This window comes from Panthera pardus, unplaced genomic scaffold, assembly GCF_024362965.1.
Source record: "Panthera pardus isolate Hobbes unplaced genomic scaffold, ASM2436296v1 HiC_scaffold_25, whole genome shotgun sequence".
In the NCBI taxonomy this organism is placed as follows: Eukaryota; Metazoa; Chordata; class Mammalia; order Carnivora; family Felidae; genus Panthera; species Panthera pardus.
Window position 1 is genome coordinate 18941395 of NW_026526821.1, and position 25933 is coordinate 18967327.

The window sequence follows — 25933 nt, forward strand, 5'->3', positions numbered from 1 at the left end:
TGAAATAAAGGAAATGGATCAGGTCTTGAAGGAGATGATGATTCTGGTTTGGGACATGGTGAGCTTGTGAGGCAGTGGGCCATCCAAGAGCAGATATCTGGTAGGCAGCCAGCTCTGTGGTTGAGAGAAAACTGGCTTTGAGAATTCTTGGCATGTAAGGTGGGACTTGAGGCTATTGGAACAGAGGAAGTCAGCAAGGGAAGCAAGTGGTCTGAAAGTGGGAGGTAGTCTAGGATGGCATGGTGCCTTGTAAGTACCACATAGAAGTTTTTGAATTCATTTATTTGATCAACAACTGTAATCCTTTTTAAGTAATTATGTAATAAGCATTACTTATTCAGTAATTGTAACATGAAGCAAGTACAGGTTTCTCATTACTTTGGAGAAACTCTTTTCTACTACAAAAATTTGGGAAGTGGAGGTTTTGTGTAATAACCTTTCCCTTTTTTTCTTTTTAAGAATTATGTGAGTAGCACATAGCCAAACTTTTAATAGCCAAAAATATGCAAGTGTGAAGAGTAAAGTTTGCCCCTTTACCCCTCTCCTTACCCTTTTCCCACCTAAGACTTTTTTCTATGGCTTTCCACATACTGTTCCTAGAGAAGCTATGTTCTGAACAGAGTCTGTTTGGAGACTGAAGAATGTAATTCCTCATGTTTGTGTTTGATTCACAAAGACCACAGATAAGTTATATTAATTTTTCATGGTGGCCTCCCCAGGGGATGTTCTTGCCCTTGCCCTTAGTGGTGGGTAATCTTTTATAGGAAGTCCTTCAACTGCATAGTTAGTGGGTAGCTGAAGCTCCATTATGGACTTTGGGAAGCACAGCTGGACAGATGCAGGGTGAGGTGAGATCTCATTTCCAGGATACTAGAAAATTACACACACACACACACACACACACACACACACACACACACACAGATGGGACATGTAAAGAGTTCTGAAATCTCTTTTATGGTGCACTGAATTTTGGGTGTTACTTTTACCAGTCAAGAGTTGATCAAAATAATTCTCATGTGAAAAGTAGTCACAAGACATTGTACATTTTGTTAGGATTCTTGTTTCCTTAGTTTTACTGAATGTAATGGACCTAGGTTTCTAGAGTTGATGTTTGGCTGTCATTTATAGGTGGACCTCATTAAAAGCACTGAGAGCCTAATTGTGTCTAATGACTTCTGAGGCATTGATTGCACAGTATTAAAAATGCGTAACCATTTGTGCCTGAGGAAGATTGTTACTTGGTAGGGAAGAGGAGAGAGAAATTATGTGATTGCCCTTGGTGTTTGCAGCATATTATAGGATCTAGAATTTAAATGAAAAATTAGTCCAGAGCAAAAGCACTGCTTTCGTATTTGGTATTTTTTGACAACTTGCTGATCTCTGGTCTTCCCCATCTTGGTAAAATGGTACTTTCAAGAACTTAGTTGTTGAAGTCCTAAACCTGGAAGTCATCCTTAACAACTCTGTCCTGCACGTTCAGTCTACCAGAAGACCTGCGGATCCTACCTCCAACATAGAAAACCCATCTCCAGGGGTGCCTGGTTGGCTCAGTTGGTTAAGCGTCCAGCTTTTGATTTTGGTCAGGTCATGAACCCATGGTTCATGGGTTCAAGCCCCCCATTGGGCTCTGCACTGACAGTGCAGAGTCTGCTTGGGATTCTCTCTCTCTGCCCCTCTCTCTCCTGCTCACACACACACTCTCTCTTTCAAAATAAATAAAATAAATATTCATACTTTTTAACCCAGGGATTTAAAAATAGTCTATCTCAAAGAAATAATCATAGGTTAAGACACTAATTTATATAGAGATATTTATCTCCACATTATAAAGTAAGTAAACAGTAAACCAAAATGAACATGTTCAAGTGCCTGACACTGAGCAATTGTTAAATTATGTACATCTATGAAGCTAACAAAATTCTATGAACAAAATGAAGCTAACAAAAATAGACTTTAAAGACATAGGGAAAATGTTTATGTGGTTTTTAGGGATGCTAAGTGAAAAAAATATATACTCCAAAACAGATTTATCCAGAATATCAATTCTATAAGAAGGTATATGCAAAGGAAAGTAAAAATTAATAGTAATTGTTTTTATAACTTGGATTGTGTGAGGGTTTCCCCCTGTATTCATATACTCTTCTGTATTTTCTAGATTTTTACAGTAAGTATACTATAATCAGGAAAAAAAATATTTTTTAAATTGCCAAGTTGTCTCACAGAGAAATAAGAATGGCCAGTGATCACATGAAAATATTTAACTTCAGTAGTAATAAAAAATGGGAATAATGCTCAGTGAGATGGAGAATGCCTATTCCATATATTTAAGTGGGGGGAAAAAAGTAATATGTATACTGTAATCCCAGTTTGGTTAAAATTATATGTATCAACATGTTGACAGTGCTTATCTCTGGATAGTTGATATTTTTTCAGATGACTTTTAATTTTCTTCTTTATGCTTATGATTTGGATTATGTGAGTTTTCTGCCCCTGTAGTCTTATCTATTTTGTATTTTCTAGTTTTCCTATATTAAATGCATGTTGCTCTTATAATCAGGAAATTTTTTCACACATTAAAAAATATCAAATTAGCCTTTCCATCCTCTAAAGCATACTTTCTGCTCTTAAAATATGCTTAAAATATTTAACTTGGAGGGGCGCCTGGGTGGCGTAGTCGGTTAAGCGTCCGACTTCAGCCAGGTCACGATCTCGCGGTCCGTGAGTTCGAGCCCCGCGTCAGGCTCTGGGCTGATGGCTCCGAGCCTGGAGCCTGTTTCCGATTCTGTGTCTCCCTCTCTCTCTGCCCCTCCCCCGTTCATGCTCTGTCTCTCTCTGTCCCAAAAATAAATAAAAAACGTTGGAAAAAAAAATTAAAAAAAAAAAAAATTTAACTTGGATGTTAGAATGAGAGAAATTTGAGGGAACTCTTTTATGTAATTCAGTATTTTTAAAAAATGTTCATTTATTTTGAGAGAGAAGGAGAGAAAATCCCAAGCAGGCTCCACAGTGTCAGCGTGGAGCCCAGCTCGGGGCTTGATCTAACAAATAGTGAGATCATGACCTGAGCTGAAATCGAGAGTCAGATGCTTAACTGACTGAGCCAACCAGGCGCCCCTGTAATTCAGTCTTAAGAGCTAAATGTATACAATGATATAAATTTCTACATTACTTTAAAGAGATGTATCTTTGTCTAAGGTATATTTGTGTACCTCAAATTATCTCCTTATACGGTCAGCCACATAAGGGCAATATGATGGAAAACTGTCTTTTTGCCATTTTTTATGAAGACTTTTGAGCCTTTTTAAAACGTTTTTTTTAAAATGTATATTTATTTTGAGAGAGAGAGAGCATGTGAGTGCATGAGCAAATGGAGGAAGGGCAGAGAGAGAGAGGGAGAGAGGGAATCTCAGGCTCCACACTCAGTGCAAGCCCCACACAGGGCTCGATTCCATGAACAGTGAGATCATGACCTGAGTTGAAATCAAGAGTCAGATGCTTAACCAACTGAGCCACCCAGGCACCCCTGAGCCTTTTTATTTCTAAAAATTGAGATATCATTGACATACAGCACAATGTGCAGATTTTAAATGTATGGTCCAATAAGTTTTAACAAATATTTGTACCCATGTGAATACCACCCCAGTCACTATGTAGATCTTTTTTTTTTAACTACAGAAAACTTCCCTCATGCTTCCTTCTTGTCAGTCTTCACCATTCAAAGGTAATCTTTATTCTGATTTTTACCACCATAGATTAATTTCACTTTTTCCAGAACTCCATATGAACAAAATCATATAATCTCTTTTATGTCTAGCTTCTTTTGCTTAACATGATTTTGAGATTCATCCATAGTATGCATATCAGCAACCGATTCTTTCTTTTTAATTGCTGAGTAGTATTCTGTTGTGTGAATAGCAAGGTTTGTTTCCCCATCCTCATGTTGATGGACATGTAAGCTATGTCCAGGTCTGGGTTATTTTATTTTTATTTTATTTTATTTTATTTATTTAAATTTATTTATTTTGAGTGGGGGGACAGGGGCAGAGAGAGAAAGAGAGAGAGGGACAGGGGCAGAGAGAGGGAGAGAGAGAGGGACAGGGCAGAGAGAGAGGGAGAGAAAGAATCCCAAGCAGGCTCCTCATGGTCAGTGCAGAGCCTGATACAGGGCTCGAACCCACGAACTGTGAGATCATGATCTCAGCCAAAATCAGGAGTCAGACATGCAACCAGCTGAGCCACCCACATGCCCCCCAGGCTTGGGCTATTTTAAAATCAGGAATGGTTAGCTTGTAGCTGTGTTATAAAGCCCAGTGTGCACGCTGCTTCTCTTTTCCTATGTAGGCATTTGTCCTGCAGTTCAGGGCTTGTTTCTAGGAGCCTGTCACCAAGACCACCACAAAGAGAGCAGAGAATAAAACTAAAGCGGCTGGCCAAGTTCAGGGCAGATGCCTCAGGAGTTCAGTTCCTGGGCACAGAATGGCAGGCCTGAAGATGAACTGAAAGCTCCTTTCACAGAAAGAAAGAAGAAAGACAAAGCTCAGCAGCGAAAGAGCTCAGGGCATCCAGTCAGGGACCAAGACAGCCACTACCACATTGAGACCAAATCACAGCAGCTGTGTCAGGTTCCTCAGAGTGCTGAGCGTTGACCACCCGGAGAGAGGGTGGGGGGGTCCTTCCTCACCCCAGCCGGCCCTGCGGCAAGTGTTGCCTGAGTGCCCATCTGGGCTCCCTTCTGCTGGGGCTTCTGGGGTAAGGAGCTCCAGCAGGACTTGAAGCACTGGCTATGCAGCCTGTGACTGCTCTTCCGATACGAGTCAAGTGAAAAAAACCCATGACCTCTTGGAGATACACCATCTGATAACTGGAAGCAACACTTCCCCGCCCCCCAGACTCAAGTGCTTACCATACATGTGTTATTATCCATACAGTGTAAATTACTCAAGAACAGGAATTGTAAGTTCTAGATTTGAGAGGTCCAGGATGTGTATCTCTGTGACAGAACAGGACACAGCACCTCGTCACCTAGCCTCATTCCTTGTAGAGTTCGTTTCCCTCTGTGCCATCACCAACCAAGGGGAATGTGGCCTTTATCCCATCTCCTTGGGCACTGCCCCTTTATCCCATCTGTCTCCTGAATCTTGACACACAGTTCAGGTTAACTGAGTGTAAACAGAGCTGAGGAAATGGGGAGGAAGAAGTACTTACTCAGTTAGTTTGTTGAAAACACTCTTAGAGGAAGGGATACTGTGGGGGCCCTCATTAGGCAGTGGCAGGACCAAAGAAGAGGGTGCCCCCCACCTGTCATGTTATGGAAGAATTTATGGCAACACTCATCCCGTGAAGAGGGAGTTGACCATGGATATTACACTGACCAGCTTTGCTGGAAACTGCTGAAGGGATCCTTGGATGCTTGGCAGCAGACTCAGCCAGCACGGAGTTCACTCTCTGTACCCCCTAGGCAGCTTTCCCCCTCCCTGGACTGTTGTCTGTCTGCTACCTCACTGTGTCAGAATCTTATCTGATTATCTTTTTGCCCTCATTTCTTGTCCAGGTCTATTTTTTTCTTTGCCTCTTTTTTCCTTGACCTCTTCAACTTAAACTTTCTGGTTAAAAAACAAAACAAATATCAGACTTTCTAACTTTGCGTTAGCTAACATTCCCTGCCCAGGCACTGACCCTGAGCACCTGCCAAAAGATATTTTTATTGCCTTTGGTTTCATTATAGATGACAAAACACATGGAATTGAATGTCTTTTCCCCAGGATTGAGTTGCTAGTTGTTTATTTCAAAACCAGATAGTATTTTCTGATTGAAGTTATTTATAAGCAGTTTGATTCTTTTTTTTTTTTTAATTTTTGTTTAGTGTTTATTCTTGAGAGAGAGACACAGAGTGTGAGTGGGGGTGGGGGGAGCAGAGAGAGAGAGGGAGACACAGAATCTGAAACAGGCTCCGGGCTCCGAGCTGTCAGCACAGAGCCTGACGTGGGGCTCGAACCCACGAACCGTGAGATCATGACCTGAGCCGAAGTTGGACGCTTAACCGACTGAGCCACCCAGGCGCCCCAGCAGTTTGATTCTTAAAACCCTTTTTGATATTACTGGATCAGTGTGGACTATTAGTCCCATGTGACACATGTGTTGAGAGGACATATAAATTAAAGCATTGATAAGTTGACACCAAACATGGGAACTGAAGCAATCTCTGCCCATCAGATAAATAATCTACTGGTTTTAAGGTGACTTTTACTTTTGAGGGATATATAATTTCCTTGAAATTACTAGTTTTAGGAAAAGCCACAGTTATTTTTCCTGGGTTACTATGTTATTTTCAGTTATAATTTTGATACAAGAGCAAAGAGCAGATTTTGTCTAGCCCATTACCTTTTGTAACTTCAAACAATTATACTCTCTTAGACTTTAGCAAAGAAATTTTAGAGAAAAGACTTTTAAAGTCTTTCACCTCTCCCTACCAAGTACAGTTGACATTTTTAGGTCTAAATAACCAAGGATGTTTGAGCACATTCTTTAGCAAAGTAGTTAATATTTCATAATCAATTTTTTGGGATTGAACTATATGAAAGAAAATTTGTGATACCATTCTATGAAGTCTGTTAAACAACTTATTCTCATCAGTGAACATACAAGGTTCCTGTATCAATTCCTCTAGTAGGAACTGAGAATGATGAAAGTTAATTTTAAATAAGGGAAATGAACATCTTTGAGTTCTGACCTTTTCCGTAGACAAAAGCAAACAATAAGACCCTGAATAATTGACATTCCTTCTCTGGAATATGAATATTGGGTTCTCCATGGCAAGTGTAAACTTCATATTTGTAAATTACTCTAGGGTGTTAGATTATCATAGAGATAGAGACAACTAAAGGAAATCATTGCATTACCTTATCAAGGACGTTTTAAGATAAGGTAAAATTATGTCTTTGAACGGAAAGATATCCCATCTTCATGAATTGGAAGACTTGATATTATAAAGGTGGCAATACTACCCAAAGTAATCTTCAGGTTCAGTGCAATCTCTACCAAAATCCTGGAGGCCTTTTTTGCAGAAATGAAAAAGTCGATCCTAAAATTCATATGGAATTGCAAGGGACTCTGAATAGTCAAAACAATCTTGCAAAAGAAAGTAAAGTTGGAAGAATCATACTTTCCAATTTTATTTATTTATTTATTTGTTTGTTTGTTTGTTTGTTTTTATTTTAGGGCATGAGCAGGGGAGAGAGGCAGAGGGACACAGAGAGAGAATCCCAAGCAGCCTCCATGCTTAGCATGGAGCCCAGTGTGGAGCTCAGTCCCACGACACTGGGATCATGACTTGAGCTGAAATCAAGAGTTGGACACTCAACTGACTGAGCCACCCAGGCTCTTCACCCTTTCCAATTTTAGAAAAGCTACAATAATCAAAAGTGTGGTACTGGCATAAGGCTAGACATATAGATCAATGGAATGGACCTAAAAATCCAGAAATAAACCCATATATCTATAGTTATTTGAGTTTTGACAAGGGTGCAAAGACTATATAATGGTGGAAAGGACAATCTCTTCAGCAAAGGGTGCTGGGACAACTGGACATTGACATGCAAAATAATGAAGTTGAATCCCAACCTCACACTATATAATACAAGTGACTCAAAATGGCTCAAGGACCTAATTGTAAGAGCTAAAACTCTTAGAAGAAAACATAAGGGTAAATCTTCATGACCTTGGATTTGGTAATGGATTCTTAGAAATGACACCAAATGTATAAGCAGCAAAAGAAAAAAAAAAAGAGCTAAATTGGACTCCCTCAAAATTTAAAGCTCTTTGCATCAAAGGACACTATTAAGAAAGTGGCAAGGGGCGCCTGGGTGGCTCAGTCCGTTGAGTGTCCGACTTTGGCTCAGGTCATGATCTCGCGGTCCGTGGGTTCGAGCCCCGCGTCGGGCTCTGTGCTGACAGCTCAGAGCCTGGAGCCTGTTTCAGATTCTGTGTCTCCCTCTCTCTGACCCTCCCCTGTTCATGCTCTGTCTCTCTCTGTCTCAAAAATAAATAAACATTAAAAAAAAAAATTTTTTTTAAAAAGAAAGTGGCAAGAAAATCTAGAGAATTGGATAGGACATTTGCTAATTTGATAAGGGCCCTAGTGTCCACAATGTATTAAAAACTCTTAACAACTCAACAACAAAAAGACAACCCAATTAAAATATGGGCAAAGGCTTGATTGGACATTTCTCCAAAGAAGATATAAGAATGGCTAGCACACTTCTGAAAAGATGTTCAACATGCATTAGTCATTAAGGAAATGCAAATAAAAAATCATAATGAGGTACTACTTCATGCCTACAAGAATGGCTATCATCAAAGCAAACAAACAGAAAAGAAGTGTTGGTGAGGATGTGGAAAAATTGGAACTCTCCTGCTTCACTGGTGAGAATGTAAAATGATGTAGCTACTGTGAAAAACAGTTTGGTGATTCCTTAAAAAGTTGAATATAGAATTACCATATGACCCAGTGATTCTGCTTCTAGGTATATACCGCAAATAATTGAAGATATATAGTCAAACGAATACTTGTACACAAGTGTTCATCACAGCAATATTCACAGTAGGTAGAAGGTGAAAACAATTCAAATGTCCATCAATGGATGAATGAACAAAATGTGATCTATCCATACAATGGGATATTTTTCAGTCATAAAAGGAATGAAGTAATGATATTTGCTACAACATGGAAGAACCTCAAAACATCATGCTAAGTAAAAGAAGGCAGACACAAAAGGTCACATACCCAGAATAGGTAAATCCATAGAGACATAAGGCCTGTTAGTGGTTGGCCAGCCTGGAGCAGGGGGATGGTAGTGACTATTTAATGAGTACGAGGTTTCATATTGGGGTGACTAACAAGGTTTGGAACTAGGTAGAGGTGAAAGTTGCACGATATTGTGAATATACTAAATGTCACTGAATTGTACACTTTAAAATGGTTGATTTCATGTTATGTGAATTTTTAAAAATTATGTCATATAGTTTTTATGATCTCATAAATAACTGTGGCTTTGCTGTCATAGTTACCTTGTGACTGTTGGAACCCATGTGCTTTGCAGCATTTGTATGTTGGGAAAGTTCTTTCCAACTGTGGGCAAGAAAACTCAAAGATGGATGATCCCAAGTGGGTTTCTTTCTAAAATAACAATTGAGAAATATAATTTTGTTTTCAAATTTTTATTCATAGAAGGTGGTAAAACTACCTTGAATAGGCCCTGGGTTGTTTTAAAATGTGATATGAACTAATGTTTGTTAGTTTCTTTATTTAACTTAAAAAAAACTATGTTTAAAATAACTGTATATTATTTGGTTTTTTGAAAATTAAGAGTAATTTTAAAGAATCTACTATATATATATATATGTATATATATATATATACATATATATATATGCAATTGGAATTTTCTGATGGTTTGTTGTCCTGCACTGCTAGTGATTTTTGTGACAGTTTCTAAAATCATCACATGTGCTTTGTATTGTCAGCGGAATTGGTGTCAGATATAAGAAGGTTCTGTTTTCAGATCAGTCAAGGTGGGCTTGTGTGATAAAAATCTTAGTAGTTTTTTTTTTTTTTTCAAATCTTACACCTGTTTTGTTTTTGAAGGAAGGACTTTAGGTTAGATTTGGCAAAATATCTGGCATTGAAAAAGCTTCTCGTTCAGAAACGTAGAAATGCTATACCAGTGATCATAAAGCTTTTCTTTATGATGAAATTGATGCTTTTGTCTCATAGTTCTGCTTCTGGCCCTGTGTTATTTGTGGACCTGTTTCTCTAGCAGATATGTTCTAGTTGTGTTGCACACTCCTACCTAATTCCTTATAGGACTCAAAATATGCCATCCAGGCTTAGAGTTTGTAGATGTGAAGCAAACAAAGCTAACTGGTCTGCAGTGGATTGAATCCACAGCTTTTGGCATCATCATCATCATCATGTTCCAATAACTGAACTAGAGTGTAAGAGAATAAATGCCTTACTTGAGCAAAGGCTTTGCGATTTCAAACTTAGAGGGGATCTGGCAAAAGCGTAGCAAAGTGTCTGGAATAAATATTATAAGCTGAAGTTGTGCGTAAGTGTGAATAGTCAGCTTAAAATAATTGCTTCTGACTTCCACAAAATTAGGAAGATCTCCTTTTTGTTATGTTCATTGGATAATGTTTTAAAATAAGGGGTCAGTTTTTAAGTTGTGGAGAATTCAAAGTTAAGTTTTTCAATAAATTATTAATTAGGAAGAATTTCCAACAAGAGCTAGTGTAACTAGACATGGTACTGCTGAACCATGACAGCCACAGGAGAAAACAAGGTATGTAGATGAGGCTGCCACTTACTGGGGGTGTCTGTTTGCTCCAGGACCCTGCCTTTGAACAGGAGCTTAGTGCATTTCCTTGTACAGTTTACTCAAACTTTCTGTGCCTTAGTTTCCTCACCTTGGCAATTAGAATAATAGAATCCATCACATATGGGTGTTACCAAGAACGAATTAGTTAATGTAGTTAAAGCTCTTAGAACAGTGCCTGACACAGAGTAAAAGCTTGATGTGAACATTAGAGACCTAAGAATCACGGTGAAAGGTAGCTAGGAGCTACTTTGGTGAAGGGTGCTTTTATGTGTTTACATTCACAGATCCCTATAGTTCCCACCCTCTGTCATGTGCCTGTGCACCGTTCTATCTGAGGTTCTGAGGGCCTCTGGTATACTCACTTTAGGGCCATTTTATTGGTAATGGGCATCTCAACCAAAGAGAATGCTTTGGGGAAAAAAAAAAAAAACGAACTCAAAAGCAGTGGTTTTTCAGCTGCTTCCTGAGAAATTTGAAGATTGCATGAAGCGTCTCTAGTGGTTTGTTGAAAACACATAGTTACCGTCTCATTCATTTGCTGAGAGATACTGTGTGCCCATCATTGGCCCTGGGCAGAGTGGGACAACTTCGGTGTTAAGGGTCAGAGACACAGATGATGATAATATGGTTCCTTGGTCTGGAACTCACAGGGTAGACCATTTTTTGGTACCACTACAATCCATGCCAGGAAAGCCCCAGGGCTTTGAATGGCAGAGCATCAGAAAAGAGCATATCCTTAATGGTGTGCATTCTTGAAGTTGTAAGGCCCACATCCGTTGATTTTTTCCTCTCTGTTAAGCCATCTCAAACTTAACCAGAAGAGGGACAGGGAAACTCATTGGTGGAAAGAGTATTAAAATTACTGATTTTATGAATCACCTAAAATTACAGATTTTAGAAATCATCTTGTTCTGATCTATTATCAGAGAAAATTGAGTTTGTTTTATTTCCGTTTATATTTTTTTCATTTCTGCTAGAATTTTAATAGTTTTAAATTGCTAGTTTGTATTTTTTTTCTTTTTAAATTTTTTTTTTAACGTTTATTTATTTTGGGGACAGAGAGAGACAGAGCACGAACAGGGGAGGGGCAGAGAGAGAGGGAGACACAGAATCGGAAGCAGGCTCCAGGCTCTGAGCCATCAGCCCAGAGCCCGACGCGGGGCTCGAACTCACGAACCATGAGATCGTGACCTGAGCTGAAGTTGGACGCTTAACCAACTGAGCCACCCAGGCGCCCCTAGTTTGTATTTTTACAACCACATTTTACTCTCCTTCCTCCCTGCCTCCAGCCCTGGTTTTTCTGTTTGTGTATAGTTTTGATGGAAATGAATTAGGAAAGGAGATTGATGAGATTGGGTTACTCAGCTTCCTAAAAGGTACTTTATCTCTCCTCACAAAGTGATGAGATGCTGCTTTTTTCACAGGGCTGAATTGCAGCTGCCCAAGCAACAAGTGGACCTTTAAAGATGCATACAGGGCTGCAAGAGATGAAGGGAGAAAGTGGAGAGACCAATGAAGGGAGGAAAAAGCATGTTTCCTGGGTAAATAGTATGCTTCTGAATTTTAACAAGTTTCTTGCCATACTTTGTAACTCCTAAGTCTTTAAAGCTATATTTAGTCTTTGTGTTATTGTTAAACATTCTTTATTTTCTCCTCCCTTGGTTTTTATTGCTGAGCTCTTTGATCAAATGATTTTTTTTTAATTAATCTAAAAATATTTATTGAATATATAATTTAGGTGAAATCCTAGATGCCTTGATAGGAACTTCTTCTACCTTAAGCTGGTTATTGGATATAATAAAAGTTGAGCTGTGTATTGTGTCTCTCTGATGTGCAAGTTTAGTCTGAGGTCAGCTTTTAGTTTGAGTGCAAGACTTATACTTCTGCTTCATTAAATAACTGACTTGAAAAACTAGAACACTTGTTTGAATGCCACTTACCCAAACCATACTCTCAGGCTGCCCTCAGGAATAGGAAACACTTTTCAATGCTAAATATAATACTAAAGACAAAGCAGATGAGCAAACAATTAATGTAAGCCTTCATTTGCTGAAGTAGATGTGACTTACTTACGGTTTTGGGGTGGTTTTTTTTTTTTTGGTCATTTATTTATCAAGTTGTGAACTCAATTTATTCTGTTTCTAAGCCACTGACAAGCTTTAGACTTTCGCATTTTGTTGTTGTTGGCTGTTGTTGTTAAACTTATTAAATAAAGGAAATCTATTGTATTAGTCTTCATTATAAAGTTAAGAACTTCAGTGTGCTGAATAGAAGTTTTTGGAAAGAAAGGGGAGGAAATGGAGTCAGAGTCAGTGATGGTATATAATGCTGGAAGTTCTGTGTTCAGCGTCCTGACGTAGACAACTGCACAGCAACATCACTCCTCCGCAGGTTTGGGGCTACCCAGTCCATGGGAATGTTTCTACTGTTGGAGCTTCTGGAACTTCCTGCCTTATGGCGGACTGCAGCAGGACTACTGTTTAGATATAGGACACATTCCAGCTTGCTCATTCTTTAAATTTGAGGTGTAGATTGAGTAAAAACTACTTCGTGGCCTTGCATGTCAATCCTCTAAATTAAAAAGAGCATAAGATAAGTTTTTTCACATGTGAACTTTTATATACATTTTCTAATGCTCACCTTCACGCCAACTGTTCCAGTCATCCTGGTCTCCTTGCTGTCTGCAATCAATCCAGAGTCAACCCAGAAATGTTCCTGCCTCAAATCTTGTCCTTTCAGATAGCTACATGACTCCTGCCCTCTTTCACCTTCAGGTGTCTGCTGTGGGGACAGAGTTAATAGGAAAGGCAAAGCCAAAATTGGACTCATGAGGAATTCTCTGTTATTTCAGTCTGTTTACCTACTACCTGGCGACACTGAGCCATCTTGCCTCGCTCCAGCCTAGCTCATTGTCCTGCTCCACTCGTACCTATCAAGTACGATGTTTTGTTTACGCTATACATCATGCTTTTTCTATGTTCCCTTTAAGAGCTTTCAAAATTGATCTTTGACTCTTAAAGGCACATACCATTTGACCCAGCAATTGCATTTCTAGGAATTTATCTCACATTTAACCTCATGCAGGTATGCAGGTAGCCCTGTTCCCCTTCGGCCTCTGTTGAATCCTCATGCGTACTTCCTATCCCAACGGCACTTGCACCGAGACTCGTTAGCTCTTGCTACCGTTATTTTGTTGTGGCCATGTGTCATGTCCCCCTCTAATAACTTGGGCAACTGCCTGCTTATTTGCCTAAATTGCAGTGGACTGGAGACATTTGCACAGTAGCTGATTATATCCCCTTTCAGGTTTCTTCTTTTGAACTCCTGTTCCCTTACAGCAATGTTCCCTTAAAGCAATATGGCTGGAACTCCTGTTTGCTTGCAAATATCACAAACTGTTACACTTTTTGTGTTGTGTTTTTTAGATATTTAGGTAATTAAGCATATAAGCAGGTACTGGTGGTACTCTACTTGACAGCACACTAGAATCACCTCAGAAGCTTTATAAAATACCGATGCCTGGTCATTCCTCCGGAGATTCTGAGACAATTTATCTGGGATGCGGTGTAGGCATTGGCATTTTGTATTTAATTTTTTGGTAATTTTTTAAAATTCCAGTATAATTAGCACACAGTGTCATACTAGTTTCAAGTGTACGATACAGTGATTCAACACATGTATGCATTACTCACTGCTCATCATGATAAGGGTACTTGTTTCCCTTCACCTGTTTCACCCATCCCCCACCCACATCCCCTCTGGTAACCATCTGTTTGTTCTTTATAGTTAAGAGTCTGGTTTTTTGCTTGTCTCTCTTTTTCTTTGTCCATTTGTTTTGTTTCTTAAATTGCATAGATGAGTGAAATCATATGGTATTGGTCTTTCCCTAGCTTATTTCACCTAGCATCATACTCTAGATTCATCCATGTTGTTGCAAATGGCAAGATTTCATTCTTTTTCATAGCTGAGTAATATTTCTGTGTGTGTGTGTGTGTGTGTGTGTGCGCGCGCGCATGCACGCATGTGTGTGTACATACTACATCTTCTTTATTCATCTATTGATGGAAACTTGGATTGCTTCCATAATTTGTTGCTTCAATAAATGTAAGGATGCATATATCTTTTCAAATTAGTGTTTTCTATTCTTTGGGTAAATACCCAGTAGTGGAATTACTAGATCATGTGGTAATTCTATTTTTAATTATTTGAGGAACCCCCATACTGTTTTCCACAGTGGTTGCACCAGTTTGCATTCCCACCAACAGAGCACGAAGATTCCTTTTTCTCCACATCCTCACCAATACTTGTTTCTTGGTTTTGATTGTAGCCATTCTGACAGGTGTGAAGTGATATCTCACTGTGGTTTTGATTTGCATTTCCCTGATGATGAGGGATGTTGAGCATCTTTCCATGTGTCTATTGGCCATCTGTATGTCTTTGGGAAAATGTCTGTTCACGTATTCTGCCAATTTTTAATTGAATTATTTGGTGTTTTTTGGTGTTCAGTTGTATCAGCTCTTTATATGTTTTAAATACTAACCCTTTATCAGATGTGTCATTTGCAAATATCTTCTCCCATTCAGTAGGTTGTCTTTTAGTTAATTGTTTCCTTTGCTGTGCAGAAGCTTTTTATTTTGATATAGTCCCAATTGTTTTTCTTTTGTTTCCCTTGCCTCAAGAGACATCTCTAGAAAAATGTTGCTATAGACAATGTCAGAGAAATTATTGCCAATGCTCTCTTCTAGGATTTTTATGGCTTTGGGTCATTTAGATATTTAATACATTTTGAGGTTAGTTTTTGTATGATGTAAGAAAGTGGTCCAGTTTCACTCTTTCGCATGTAGCTGTCTAGTTTTCCCAACACCATTTGTTGAAGAGACGTTTTCCCTGTTGTATATTCTTGCCTCCTATGTCAAAGATTAATTGACCATATAATCATGGGTGTATTTCTGGGCTCTCTATTCTGTTCCATCAATCTATGTGTACCATACTATTTTGATTACAACAGCTTTGTAGTATGTCTTGAAATCTGAGGTTACGATACCTCCAGTTTTTTTGTTCTCTTTTTAAGATTGCTTTGGCTATTCGGGGTCTTTTGTGGTTCCATATAAATCTTGGGATTATTCTAGTTCTGTGAAAAATGTTATTGGTATTTTGTTAGGGACTGCATTATTTAATGTACCTTGTTTTGCATAGTATGAACATTTTAACAATATTTGTTCTCCCAATCCATTAGTGTGGAATATCTTTCCATTTGTTTGTGTCCTCTTCAATTTCTTTCATCCGTGTTTTATAGTTTTCAGAGTACAGGTCTCTCACCTCTTTGATTAGGTTTATTCCTAGGTATCTTATTGTTTTTGGTGTAATCGTAAATGAGATTGATTCCTTTATTTCTCTTTCTGCTGCTTCATTATTGGTGTATAGAAATGCAACAGATTTTTGTATATTGGTTTTATATCCTGTAACCTTACTGAATTCACTTATCAGGTCTAGTACTTGTTTGGTGGAGTCTTTAGGTAGGCATCAGCACTTTAAAAAACAGCCTGGGAGGTTTCCCTGTGTGATCAAGTGTGAGGACCAGAAACACTATTGATTTTTCTATATTGGTGATGACTCTGGTCATTTTAAACTCATCATAACCATGTAAAGGATTCCTTTGGGTTTATGAATATACAATGGTGTTATATATAAAAACTTTTTGCCTCTGGATTTATAGTATTTGTATTTCTTATTTGTTTTCATGTTACTTCATATTGGAAATAAGTTCTGACACTCTATTAACAGTGATGATTAAATACGTCTTCATTTTTTGCCTATTTTTAATGATTACATGGCTCATTTCTTCTTTGAAGTATAATATTGGCATTTGGTTTTAAATAGATACTCTAATAAGGGGAAGAAAGTACACCTTTATTATTCGTTTTAGAATTTTTAAATTAGGAATAGGTATTGAATTTTAACGGCTGAATTTTTGGTATCTGTTAACATGACACGGTTTTAATTTAAGCTATTCTTAGATTATGTTTACTATTATTTTCTTTTAGACTTGAGCATAAATTCTAAGTAAGCTTTGTCTATAGTTTTCTCTCTTTAGCCAGCTTTAGGACCAGGTTAGTACAATAAACTATATAATGTGTATCTTGGCCTATTTTAGGCGTAATTTCTATATTATGAATTGTTTCTGGAGAGTTTGAAAGTACTCACTAATAAACCATCAGAGGCTAGTGGCTGTGTGGGAGTGTCATTTTTTTAAAGATGTTAGTCTAGTTAGGTATTCTATTTCTGCCAGTGTTAGAATTTTACATTTTTAATAGGAAATCCATTTATTTAATTTTATCCAAACTTATTAAGCACATGACACTCCCTTACAATTTTATTGCCTTTATGTCCTGTTTTCCAACTTCATCATTTCCTTTTTTGAAAAAATTAAATTTACGTTTAGTCTGTTCACAGGAAATTTATTAGAAATAGAAAACTTTATTAGGTTGTTATTATTAATAATTATTAATTATTAGAAATGAGAAAACTTTTAACATATAAAAAGAGGCTGTGAAAAATCAGTTTCCACTCCTGCTCCTCAGGTGGGCAGTTCCCTCTCCTACGCAGCAACTCCTGCCTATTTCTTAAGGTTCCTTCCAAAGTATTTTGGGTTTTGCTTTCAAAATCTCTAACTCCTTTCTTTAAAAAAAAAAAATTTTTTTAATGTTTATTTTTGAGAGAGAGAGAGACAGAGCACACGAGTGGGGGAGGGGCAGAGAGAGGGAGAGAGACAGAATCTGAAGCACGTGCCAGGCTCTGAGCTGTCAGCACAGTGCCGGACGTGGGGCCCGAACTCACGAGCCGTCAGATCATGACGAAGTCGGACGCTTAAGTGACTAAGCCACCCAGGTGCCCCTCTAACTCCTTTCTTTAAAAAAAAAAAAAAAAGTTTCTCTAGGTTTTTTTTGTTGTTTGTGTCTCAGTATTATTAGCTGGTGTGCTTAGTTTTTTTTTTTTTTCTTAACAGTACTCAAAGCAATGTTTGTCTTATGTTTTTTTCATTGTCCATAGATACCTTGTGTAGTGATTTTGTTACATTTTCTAACTTGATTATTGTCATTTCAGAGCTTATCTCTTTCAAGCAGATTATTGTTGGGTTTTGTCTTCTGTTGAACCAGTCTTGAAGATTCTATAACTTATGTGTAAATTTATCCTCTTTAATTCATGGTTGTTATTGCATTTGTCATATTTTCTATAAATGATTTGTTTCTTGATTTTTATATTAGTTGTCTCTTTTCTGTTATACCTTCTGTTTTGGAGAATGTTTTTTTTTCTTTCCTTTTAACTTTTAAACATTTTAAAGGTGAACAATCTTTTGAGTTTTCTTAGTGCCAAAAATAACATTTGTTTCTATATTTATTTACTCTCATCAAAGCAAAGAGGAACTTTTCTTTCCTTCCATATAAGGAAACTTCACTTCTCCCTGTTTTGGCTTCCTCTCTCCTTATCTACTCCCATTATTTTCCCCTTTCACATTTTACATTTGTTCTGTGAGGTGTACTAATCTTTGGGGCTTCAACCTGGTGCTCGCAAGTATTTTGCTATTCTTGATTCGGTTAGTTAACAACCACCGAGGTCTCACTCTAAGCTGGACGGACGCTGAGGTTGGTGCAGGAGATGTAAAGATGAAAGCAGTTCGGACCCTGCCTTCAAGGTCCCCTGTCTGGTTGAGGAGGTGGCGTGCATGCAGACTAACAGTGGCAAAAGATGTGATGTGTCAGGTGTCTCGGAGACACGGAGGGAGGGAGAGAGTGAAGTTTGGTGAGTCAGCAAAGGCATCCTGGGAGCTGAGTTACATTGTACCAGTAGAGCTTTGCAAGATAGAGGATAAAACAAAAGGGCAAAAGCCTGAAGATACCCAAGTTCATCATAGCCTAAAGGTACCCAAGTGGCTGGAGATGAGACTGAACAAAGGGATGGTGGGCCAGATTGTAAAGCACCTCGAATGCCTGTCCAACAAGTTCCAGTTTGTCTTATCCTGTGGGCTGCATCACAACGGTTTTAAAGCAAGGGGGCACCATGCTCGAGTTTATATTTAGAAAGATAACTGTGGCTCTCAGGTGAAGCATGGGCTGCAGGAAGTCAGTTAAGCAGCTATGGCAGTCATCCAGGTAAGAGATGTTGGGAACTCGAACAAGGTGGTAGCAGTGGTGATGGAAAAGAGAGAATGAGGTGTTTTGAAGCAGTGTCTAAAAGCGCTAGGGTCTGACTCAGGTGAGATTGGGAATTAGTGGTTGACTGAGAGGGGTTGGTTGGTTTGTTTTAGGGAAGGCGATGACCAACAGTGGAAACATTGGCCAACTTATGGAGTGGGGTAATGGATGCAGGGGGGCTGCAGAGACTTATTTGGAGAGACAAGAGTTCATTTTAGGACTTGTCGAATTCAGGAAACCCTGAAGAGATGTAGGGAAACATATCTAGGAGCAGTTAGAAGCATGGGTCAGAAAGTCAGGTGTGTTGTGAGGGCTGGAGATAAATGGGTGGGACACACTTGCTCTGAGGATGTCAGAGTCGTGAGAATAGACATAAACCCAGAGGTAGAGCATGTAGACAGAAAATAAAAGGGTTGGGATGGCTTCTGGGCAAAGACCAGTTCTTTATGTTCAGGAAATGGAGACGTCCTGGGCACTCTGATAACATGTCCCACACAGGGTGGTGAGAGCTTTTTCACATGGCTTATTTTATCTTCTCAATAGCCCTGTGTATGGAAATTATTACTACTCTACTTTGTGGGCCAGAAAACTAAGACTCCAAGGCATTGTTACTAATCTAGTTAGTGGGACTGCAAACCAGATCAAAATGCCAAATCGATGCTAGAAGAAGAAAGAGCCGTGTGGAAGAGATGATTTCCTATAAGGGACAGTGGCCAGCAGTGGCCACCACAGGTCCAGTAGGATAAGAAGCCAAGCCACTGGTTTTCCCAGTTAGAAAACTGGTAGCGATCCCAGCCTGCCCAGTTCCCACAGAGTTCCTAAGTCAGCTCTCACTGGAGTGTGGAGAAGCTGAGGAAATGCAGGTGGCTATTGACTGCAGCTTTTGGAGACGGCTCAGTGGGAGAGGATTGACAGGATACCTTGTCTGCCGGGTGGCATCACTGTGTTTACAGATCAAGTGTTTTGAATTGCTCATCTTTTTTTTTTCTTTGAGGTCTTATGTCTTACATTGCCTTGTTTCTAGGCTTCTGCTACAAAAAAAAAAAAAATCAAAACTCTGCTGGATTTCTTTCACATAATCTGCTTGTTTAACTTGTTTTCTTGGAGTTCTTTTTTTTCTCTTCCCTTTTATACATTGCTTTTAGATATTTCCAGGCTGTGTCTTAGTGACCCTCTTTGATTGCTAATTAGGTGAGACCCTGGGAATTCCTCCTTGTTTCTTTGAGGTCTTTCCATTCTGGAAGTGGTTTTCTTCTGTCATTTCAATCTTTTGTTCAATTCAGCTTCATCCAGAATGCTAATTCATAGCCTGTGTGTGTCTTCTGGATAAGAATTTGTTCTTACACTCTGACAACAGGAGAGCCCAGTGCTGAGAGCACGTACTCTGGAACTAGGGCCTGCCTGGGTTCAAATCCTGACCCTGCTGTCTACTTGCTAGCTGAGTACCCTGGGAGTTACTTAGCCTTTTTGTGCCTTAGTTTCTGCACCTGTGGTTGGAGGCGATAATACCAAGGGTTGTGCTGAGGACTAAATGAACTGCTGCATCGCGAGCGTGCAGAATACACAGTGTCCGGTGCGTGTCATGTGTTCTGCTGTTGTTATTGCTGTTGGTGTTGTCTTGGAGGAAATAGGAGAGATTACCTTTTCTTGATTATCTTTCGGACCACACAAATTCTAAGTGATACCTTTATAGACTATTAGAGCCTTACTTGAAAAACTAGGAATAAGTAAATTCTGGGAGCCAGGTAGCATTCCTTCAGATTTTAAAGTAATTCAGCGATGAACAACTTTGACTTAGGTCCAGATGCCACATCTGGATGCCCGTTGTGTGACCTCACCCTCCCCATGGCAGTGTTTGATTGCTCTCCCTAAAATACAGGCTGTAAAATTTTTATTTCTATCTTACTGAATAGTTATTTAAAAAAACTGTTAGTTAATTTTGCTTACCCCATCTGCAAATAATAGATGCTGGCCAACCAGCGCACAGAAGTTAAGTGATTTGCTTGAAGTCCATGATGGAGTTGGATTTCAGCCCATGGTCTGTGTGTGACTCCAGTGGTATTAAAAGAGGAGAAGAAGTTCACTGGGATGTAAATACATCAAATTATCTACAATGCTGTCTTAGCTCAGGCTGCTGTAACAAAATACCACAGACTGGGTGGCTGACAAACAACAGAAATTTATTTCTCCCAGTTCTCGTAGGCAGAAGTTGAGATAAGGTACCAGCATGGTCAGGTTCTGATGAGAGCCCTCTTTTGAGTTACAGGTGGCCTTTTTCTTATTGTATCCTCCTATGGTGGGGAGGAGACAGAGCTCTCTGAGGTCCCTTCTGTGAGGGCATAATCTCATTCCTGAGAGCTCCACTGTCATGAACTAATCACCTCCCAAGGCCCTGTCTCCTAATACCATTACATGGACAGTTAGAATTTTAATGTGAATTTTGGGGTGGACACAAACATTTAGTCCATAACAAGTACCAATCCCTAAAGGTATGGTTATGAGCTCTCCACAGTGATTTTTTTTTAACAGCAAAGGTGTGCTATTTTTATAAGCAGAAGAAAAACATAATTCCTTGAACAAACAAAAGGGTAATATCTAAGTGTTTGCGTGATAGAAATAATAAGGTGAAATCATATCAACTAACCTCTTGTTTTTAAGGAAATTGAGTAGACTTATGAATGAGGGGGACAGTATTTTAAGAAATGATTGACAGAATTTTCATAGTCTCAGCTCTCAACATGTTTATTAACTATAAAGGAAAGAAAAGACAGTAACTTTGTAGCAGAGAAAGCATCTTAACCAAGTGATCAAGGTGAACTATCAACAGTTAGAAGACATACTAATATAATGACCCCTATGATATGATGTACTAAGGAGAATACATCATCTCTGTGTTATTTTTGTCAAAAATGCATAACCTCAGGAGAATGGGTTAACTAGGTGATAGGGATTAAGGAGTACACTTGTCATGATGAGGATAGAGCGTGTTGAATTACTATATTGTACACCTGAAACTAATATAACACTGTATGTTAACTAACTGGAATTAAAACTTAAAATAAAAAAAATGCATAACCTCAGTGTAGTCATGAGAAAACATCAGGCAAACCCAAATCAAGGGGCAGTCAGAAAAATAACTGATTAATACTCTTAAAAAGTGTCAAGGACACAAATGGCAAGGAAAGATCGAGGTTCTGTCACAGGCTACAGTAGACTAAGAAATAACTACATACAATAGGATTCTAGATAAGACAGAAAAAGGACATTGCCAGAGAAAAAGTTGTGCAACTTGAAAAAAATTTTTGGTTTAGTTAATAGTATTGTTCCAATGTTAACGTCCAGGTTCTGTTCGATGTGCTAGGCTTATGTAAGGTGTTAACATTACAGGAAGCTGGGCCAGGGATATATGGAAACTCTGTTATTTTTGCAACTTTTCTGTAAGTCTAAAATTAGCTGAAACTAAAAAATTTGTTTAAAAAAGAAAATTTTGATAGGAGTCATTACCAGAGTTTTCTGTTTTCTCCCTGTCTCATTTTCTTTTCAGTAAAAAGCCATCATAGGCTAGAGAAACAATTTGGTCCTGGGTAGACACTGGCTTAAGAATAGGAACAAAGCTTGGAGGTCAGTCCCCCTCTCTGAGTGGGTAAATGATAATGGTGATTTGCCACAGTGTTGCCTGTGGGCTCAGTTTTGAATATGTTAAATTTCCTAGACCTTTCTAAAGCTGTGCTGATGGGAGATTTTTCTGAAAATTTTGTGAGGCCAAGCGGGCAGAAAATTAGTGCAAGATATTGCACTTAAGGAAAAACAGAAATCCAAACCAGAACTTACACAGAGTCATGGGTCCAAAGATATCAATTAGTACCCTGGCATTCTCTTAAGATATTGCCTCACTGCTGCTGAGGCCAAAACGGGCCTTGAAATCGGTACACATCCACGCAGAGATGACCAAACCCAAGCAGTCCTCTGGAAGCATATGTAGATGAAAGTCTCTCCTTGGTCATTAGGAAGCAGCCAAGTTTTAAAGTCTTGTAAACAGAAAAATCGTAAAAATTAGAGGTTTATAACATGTTCAAATGAAGAACATTGCAAAGAGATAGCAGACTGAGAGTCTGCGTGAAGTCTAGGAGGATTTGGACTCTGTCAGAGTACAGACTGCTCTGTCCACAGGACGGAAGATGCCCCACCAGGCTGGGACTGACATTTTGGTTGCTGCAAAGTTGAGCTCACTATATAGGCATTATATATATATATATATAATATATATATATATATAATCCATATATATATATATATATGAAGGTTGAATATATATATATATATATATATATATATATATATATATATATATATATGAAGGTTGAATATCAGGTTTGTACCTGATGAGGTATAGCCTGATGAGGGATTGTTTCCCAGATGCCCTGATGTAAGGAGAGGACAGCTCTGCACAAATGGCAGGAACAGTAAGGCTCCTGGAAAGCTATACCACTTCTAAAAATGAGAGGGGAAATCTCGTGTGTCTCCATTGAGTTTGGTTGGTATTAAACCAATTCTGGCCCACCCAGTTAAGAATTTAATAATCTCACTGAACTAAAAAGACAAACAAACTTTGTGTTTCTGTACTTCCGAGCTGGAGACTCGACTGTTTTCAGTCAGCAGATATTTTGTGAGCATCCATTATGTGCCAGGCACTGTGTTAGGCCCTGAGAATAGAGCAGTGATCAAGACAGTCATGGTCCCTGCCCTCATGGAGCTCTGTTCCTCTGAGCTCTGAGGCTGAACCAGCCAGCCCACTCACTCAAAGTTGCCTCTTCTAAAATGGCTTGATTTATACCAAGATAAAAGTTTGCCCACATGTAATCCTAGAATTTAAAAACCTCTTTATACATATTTTTTTTAGTTGCCTTCCAACAATACTTAAAAGGTGTGTTTTCATGTGTATTTCATATGTTTCATATACATAATTTTGAAGTAGTATTTGGTGCCTTTAATCATAAAACCTGCCCCCCTCCTGACCATTCCCCTCAGGCACTGATGTTGAAGACACTTTGGGAAGGCTTAGTGGGCTTGCTCAGTGCTTCTGGCAATCAGACATATGTTTACCAAGGCAGAGTGAGCTTGGAGAGAGGCAGTGCGGCCAGCTGGCAGTGTCCAGAGGGAGCCACCTCTTCTCTGCTGCATAGACATTTCTCCCTTCCTGAATTTAATCTCTTGGGTCAGATTCTGAGTTAAGCCTCAAAGCGATGGACCAACTAGAGTGGTGCTAACTCACTTGATTCCACAAACTGTTAGTAATCTCTTCCTTGGCCCTCCTTCCAGAGGCTCTGGGCTTTCTTAAGTAGAGATTTGTCCTCACGCCTTGAGTTGGTAAAATACGAACGGTTATGAATTTTTAGTTACTGTATTTGAAAAGTACAGTGCATAAATGATGAGCAGCATACCTTATTTGTCAGAGGAGTCAAGGATAAGCTATTGGTTGACAATTTGGAAGACTCACCTCTAGTAACCCAGTGGAGTATATAAATGGTTGGTCATTTTTTTGAAGCACTTTTGCAGAACAAAGTCCACATTCATCAGCAGAGCTTTTCGCCATCTGATTCTGATTCCTCTCCAGCCACAAATCTTCCAACCCACCCTTACATAGCTTGTCTTATGCCCTGGTCGGCTGTGTACTGTGTACTTCTGCATTATGAGGTTTTCTCTGCCCTCAAGTCCCAGGTCATCCAGTCCCCTTCTCCCCCATCCCCCCATAAATCCACCTTTGGTCTTCCTCTGGCATTGTTATCCGTTTGATTTTCTGGTGTCCCAGGCCCGTTGTAGCACATCTCCTATGGCACACACGGGCCCCCATTCTGTGATGCTTCTGTTGACATGTCTTCCTCCTGTCCTGGATTGTCAATCAACTCCGTGAGGTGTCAGGGACTTGTGCATTCATCCACATGTTCTCTGTGTGTATCCAGCATAGTGTTTGAGTACTCATACTGTTCTAGCTACTGTCTAAGCACTTTATATATATTACCATGTTTAATTGTCACACTAACTGTATGTGTGCCACATACTTGCTCATTATTAAGCTTTCCCTGCCCTTCTCTGCCTTCAAGTCCCAGATCATACAGTTCCTGCCACCCTCTCCTCACCCCCACGTAGCTGTCTTTGGTCTTCTTCTGGCACTATAATGAGAGAGAGATATTGTCATCCTTTTCTATTTATTTAACAGATGAGGAAACTGAGGCACAGAAAGGTTAAAAATTCTGCCCAAAGCTACAAAGTGGTGGAGTTGGAATTTGACTCCAGGTGGTCAGTTAGGAGTCATGGCTTCTAACCACTGCTTGGTATGCTCCAAGCCCATACTCTTTGCTGTATGCTATACTGGCATAATAACAGCTAGCATTTATCAAACACCAGCTGCGGCAGGAACTGGGCTAATGTTGAATGTTTATTATCTTACTTAATCCTCACAGAACTCCCATGATTCAGAGGGCTTAGGGCTGAGACACTTGTAGGCAGTACTACACTGGGCGCCTCGTAAGTGTTTTCAACTAGATGAACAATCGGATGAATAACAGTAGGGACAGAATTTGGGCAGATAACTAATGTGTATTGAGTGCCTTACATTTTTTCCTGTAGGAAGGTTTTTCCCAGTATTTTATTATGAAAAATTTCAAATGTTCTGCAAAGTGGAAGAATTCCACAGTGAGCAACCATACACCCACCACCAGGTTTTGACCATTAACATTTTACTCTATCCTGTCCATTTATTTAGCCATCTATCCATATTTTTTAATGTATTTTCCCTCAGTGCTTCAGCATACGTATCAGTAAGTAGAGGTCATTATTTATAAGCTTACGTTTTTTTTTTCTTTTGAGGTAAGATTTGTACATTTCATTGCAGTTAAATTTTAACTGTACTTGTGCTGAGTTTTGACAGAGGCATACACCTATGCAGCTCAAACTCCTACCAAGATATTATCATTACCCAGAAAGTCATGTCCTGTCCCTTCCTAGTCACTGCCCACCCCTAATTCCCAGAGGAGTGTATACTATTTTTATATTGTATATTTACATGCTTTTTTTTGTTCCAAAAGAGTTTAAGGTGACTCATTCAGATCCATAAAATTCAGCAAGAAATAGGTGGAAAAAAAGAAACTAAGGAATATTAAGGTGCTCTCCTGGCTCCAGTGTGATATGCCAGGCATTTTTATAAGTAATATATTACTTAATCCTCGCAGGGGTATGCATAATTATTTCATTTTATAGATGGAGATGCTACAAACTTGTGTAGCTAATAAGTAATAGGGACTCTTTGATTCTGAAGTCCATGATTTTTCCACTGTAGCTCAAATAAAGCAAGACAACAGGTAA

General features: G+C 39.0%; 1 protein-coding gene across 10 annotated transcripts in view; it reads left to right on the forward strand.

Annotated features, from left to right (window-relative positions):
- ZHX3 (zinc fingers and homeoboxes 3) overlaps positions 1-25933 on the forward strand; it is a 123405-nt gene that overhangs the window by 49595 nt on the left and 47877 nt on the right. For 7 of the 10 annotated variants that reach the window (XM_053890251.1, XM_053890252.1, XM_053890248.1 and 4 more), the window contains one exon: positions 11804-11920. The exons of 2 other annotated variants lie outside the window; for them this stretch is intronic. The gene's annotated coding sequence lies outside the window, so the exon portion shown is untranslated. Of the gene's footprint in view, positions 1-9073; positions 9167-11803; positions 11921-25933 lie in introns of those variants that run through there. One more of the 10 variants, XM_053890247.1, reaches the window with a different exon arrangement.